The 4,971-nt window shown below is 36.5% G+C and overlaps 1 long non-coding RNA gene across 2 annotated transcripts; it reads right to left on the bottom strand.

Moving 5' to 3' along the window:
* Window positions 1–469: 469 nt before the first annotated feature.
* Window positions 470–4,656, bottom strand: LOC135300009 (uncharacterized). Of its 2 annotated transcripts, none has more exons than XR_010361868.1 (4): window positions 4,521–4,656; window positions 4,246–4,354; window positions 3,040–3,137; window positions 470–1,082 (listed from the first exon to the last, which is right to left on the bottom strand). It is a non-coding gene; the product is annotated as an uncharacterized LOC135300009 (long non-coding RNA). The 2 variants fall into 2 exon arrangements; XR_010361869.1 differs by having other exon boundaries at window positions 4,278–4,354.
* Window positions 4,657–4,971: the final 315 nt, after the last annotated feature.

Here is a 4,971-nt window from a genome sequence, read left to right as displayed (position 1 = left end):
AATCTACTGTTAAACTCTAGATTCACAGAGCATAGGTGAGCTTGATAGCAAAAAGGCAATTTCTATTGTTCCCATTGGAGGGGCCATGTAAAATGGGGATTGTGATTTTGAGAGAAGTGCAGTTTAACAAAAATTTGTTACTACTTGTTCTGTGAAAGTGACAAAATTACTTGAACACCATTCCCATTAAAAAGAACAGGCAAAGATATCTCATATGAATAGTAATTCTGGTTCTTCTCTTTTCTGCTTAGCACACAATTTTTTAGGAAATCTATTTAAGTCAGTGGAAGTCATTTAACATATGCGCATTGTGAAGAAAGATTTACAGAGTTTTTTCAAGTTGCATTTCAATTCTTCATTTTCATTCTTTCTGATCCAGTAGTAAAATTGCATAAATAGCATTTCTGTTTTGACTAAATTATCATATCAAGTCAAGAATGGGAGGGGTGGGGAGGGGGGTTTTATAGTTTATATTTACCTATTCATTTATATTTTCATATCAGTGAAAAAAAACCAAAAAACCAAACTACTTTATTTCCTTGTCTTCCAAATGCTTTTTTCTCCATTATACAAGAACAAACTCAGTTATACTAGAACATTCCCACCACTGCTCTTCTGTCAAGGTTCACAGGTTTCACCTTGTCTTTGCTAATTCAAGAATTTTTCATCAAGTACCATTACTAGCTACTATATGTATAAACATGCATGAATATATGATTAAATGCCACATAAAGAGGCAAAAAGCAGGAAAGATTGTCTTATTAATAAATACTTAGCATTCAATTGAAAAACAATGCTTGTGGAAAGCACATTGTAAAAAAGCAGAAATGGCAAAAAAAAAAAGGCTATCAGGTCTCCTGCTGTTTGGGATTTTTTTTTTTTACAACATTGTGCAGTCATGTTATTAAGTCCTTTCTAGCTAAATCCTTGACAAGCAAGTGTGGCAGTGCTTGGCTTTTAGACATATTCTGCTCAGTGAAGAAATACGTGTGTGTCTTGAACAGAGTTGTGTGATCCACTGAAGAATGACATCCACAGGTATGTTGATCTGGGGAGCCATCCCTAACTGTTTTCTTCAAGTCCTGAAATAAAAAATTAGGTAAAAAACTTCGCCTTCTTGTAAATAGAGCTACATCTGGAGAGACACACCTCTCTTGCATACACTACCACTCATGAAGTTGGAGCCTGTGCACCAAAAAGCGCTCTACAGTCTTCATTATTTTTAATGGATTTGAAGTCAGTCTCTGCCACATGCTGACACACACAGATATGGCTGGATTTTCTTATTAGAAAAATAACGTTTTTAAGAGAAAAACAATATATATTCTGAGGCTATGGAAGAAATCAGAAACCTCTGTATAGCAAACCAAAATATCATTGACATTTCATCTAGAAGTTATTTCGATAAAGAAAGGTTGGGCACATCTGTAATGTTGCTAATGAGAAATCAATTGTGGCATAACAACATGTCATCGCATTGCCTGAATGCCTTCTGTCCTGAACTCATGCTCATCATCCAAGGAGGGTTCATTGTGAAGAAGTCCACTACCTCTCAGGTAAATGCCATTCTTTGTGTTATAGAAAAATACTTCAAAAGCATCACTGTTGCCTGCAGAAATGAGGTTTTGGTCTGTTTACAAAATCTAGCAGGATGAAGTGAATCCATAAGATATTTGCATATAAAAATCCAAGAACATGATTATTGAAAGCTGGATCATTTAAATGGAAACAATTCTAAATCTTAAAAAAATGGGGAGAGGGGGAAAGAGGGAGGGGTGTAGAAGAAGGAGGAAGAAAGAGAAAAAATTTGATTTACTTTCCTTTTATCACCCTCTTTTTTTTTTAATGCATATGTTCTTGGGTATGAAAGAGAAGAATGTGTAAAAACAGATGTGGGACTACAAAGCCTCCCCACAGACTCCTTGAAAAGGAAGAAGTACATGAAAAGCAGTCTGTGTGGCCATTAATGTACAAACAGATTCAGGGAAAGGACATGATATATGTTACAGCAAGCACATAATTCTTCACAAACGCTGAGATGTATATGACTATCCCAGGGTAGCAGGGAATCAGTGTTTCTTGCATGATTAAATACAGCTAGTGTTTGCAAACGTAAGGAAACCACTGCATGTCTTATCTAGGGCACACAAAGTTTGTCAAGAAAAGCAGCACATTTCTGAGACAAATCTGATACAGCTGTAGCAGAATGTTACAGGCTGGTAGGCTAACTAGCAGCTAAAACTACACTATTATGACATTATTGATATATACATAGGACCTTCCTTTCATCTGAGAGTCTCATTCAATCTTTTACCACAGAATGATGTGCAGTTCTTAATATTGTTTAAGGCAAATTCCTATGGTAGCTCCTTCTCACTGCTGCAATTGCAGTAGCCTCTTTAAATGTCAAGGGCAGTTTCCTACCACAGTTCTGAATCACCTTAAGGAAAATGTCTTCATATCTTTCCTAAAAGATTTTCAAGGGTTGTAGAATTTTCCTCATGAATTTACAGTCTAAAATGGAGGGGGTTTTTTTTCTGTTTGGTGGTTTTACTCTGCAGCACCATTCTCACTTTCACATTTGCAGTCCAAATAATAAAGTCCTAAATATCCAAGGCTTTTACCACATCTAAATGGGTCTAGTAGTTCTTCAGTTAGTTACTGCTTCTAATACAGTGCTTCTACTGAATTTCATGTTCCATTCTTCCTTTTTTTTTCATTTTTTTAATATTTTCTAACACCGAAGGTTGATGGATTTTATTAGTGAAAGACACTAAAAATATACACATGAACTTTATGGTAAATAAAAAGTGTGATTTATGTGTCTGTTTTAACTGATCATTTATTAATCATTGTATCTATCACTGTTTATAATGCAGTGAATTTTATAAAGTTGTGGTTTTCGTGTTTTCTGCTGCTGCTGTGATCTCCTCACTCCCTATCATCCTCATAAGCTTCTATTCATTCCAGCCCATTTCAGTATGACATGAAATGTTTTGGTTATTTGCTGAATTTCCCTGACCAATACTTCAGACTTACCTCTTCTTAACAGCATATATTGCCAAAAGCAGTTTCCCATGCACTCATATCATCCCATAACTCAGACTTCTCCATGTCATATTACAGAAGCATATATTCTGAAATGCATTTCATGTTAAATTCCTGTTAAATTCATTACTTCTTTCAAATATCCATACATTCATCCCAAGAGGACTGCTGAATTGTGGTTTCTACTGCTTGTGGTAGAGGCAAGAGCAAAATGTCACTTGTGATTTCAACATATTCATAATGCAGAAGCAATGTGGCTTCTGAATTATTTCCTCTGTAAGAGATGTCAGGTGTTAACTATTCTGTCGCCTATTGCCATGCACAGATCAGAGACAGAGCAAATTCCTACTCTGTCAACTCTTTTGACTGAAAGCCTCTAAGTCTGTAGAGGCTTTGTATCAAGAATGACAGCAGTGTCTGTCCCTTAGGGAATACTTGTCTTTGCTTTCCTCCAGATTTCAATGCTATATAACAAAAGTACAACAGAATTAAGTGTGATAGCATTTTTTGACTCATATTGTCTTTATTTTCCAGTTTAATTATACTAGTTCACTCTCCTACTCAGACTGCCTCAAAGCTTCTCCAGCTGGCCATGTTCCTCATACACAGCACCAGATAATACTCCTGCCTCCCAAACTGTTGGTACTATTATTCACAGGGCAGCTTCCAAATCAAACATAAAACCAGGGCAGTCTTATTAATTACAGTAACAGTTTGAGTGGAATGCTGTTGCATATCACAAGAACACATGTGAACTAAAACACTGACAAAACACAGTTCTGTTTAGTTTGGGAGCGGATGTGTGTTCATGTGCAGCAATTTCTAAACAAAAGGCTGAACCCCTTTCTGCTTTACATAGCAGAACTGCATACTACTTAAGCTGGAGCTGAACTTATTCATAATTCCACACAGGTATCTGAACTGTTTGTGTCAAAGACCCTGAGGTAATTTTCACTCACTTATTCCCACATAGCTGTGCCAAAGCTAATAGAGTTTCATAGGTTTGACCAGAATTTGATTTCAGTTTTCTAAGCACATTTGTTTGTTTCATGACAGACATTTTTAATGGGTTATGTTAGTTAGAACAGATGCTGATTCCTTTCACAAAGCAGCTTATATTTTGAAGGATCCCACTGGTACCAGCACCTTGCTTTGACAACCAAAAAAACAGACAACTTGTGTGTGACAATGACTCACCATAGGAAAATGATCTGGTGCATTCAATTTACCTGTTCTTTCCACTTAACCATCAAACACCTCACTAGGTACAAACAGCCACTTGGCACCAGTTAAGTGCTGTTGAATCCTGAGAGAAAGTAAGACACAATTTACCTCTATGGTCAGATAAATCCTGTTTATATTGCTAGATGCTCTTACATTATGCGCTGGCAAAACAAGCTTCAACACATGCCAGAAATTTATGGCAAATCTGGCAGAAATAGACGAACAGAAGATATTCTTAATCAACATACTCCTTTTTAAATTTCTTCCCTTGCTTCATAGACTCAGTAAGCCAACATCATCTACCTCTGCAGGTGACTGCAGAACTTCTGGCTCTGAAAGGGACACAGATGTCTCGAACCAATAACTACCCCTCGGGTATTTTTTTAAATGCTGAGGGCTCCATGCCTATGCACCTGGTTTGGGATAACACATTTTCATTCAGCTGTTGATAATTTTGAGCCCATTTGAGAAAACAGCTCATTTGAATTCTCCACAGCTTGTTTGATTCTACATCTAATTCATTACCTGATCACTTCTAATTAGAACATTGAAATGGAAGAGTTGTTTTGTTCTATGTGGTTAGCAATTATTTCCTCCAAGTCAGGACATAGGATGTCTCCTCACAGAGGGTGAGCTGCAAGAGAATACTGAAAAATTTAAGTTTATTTGTAGATCAGAAGGAAAAGGTTAACGTAACAA

The sequence above is a fragment of the Passer domesticus genome, chromosome 4, assembly GCF_036417665.1.
Source record: "Passer domesticus isolate bPasDom1 chromosome 4, bPasDom1.hap1, whole genome shotgun sequence".
In the NCBI taxonomy this organism is placed as follows: domain Eukaryota; kingdom Metazoa; phylum Chordata; class Aves; order Passeriformes; family Passeridae; genus Passer; species Passer domesticus.
Note: the sequence above shows the minus strand (reverse complement) of the source record. Positions and strands in the feature narration are given on the sequence as shown.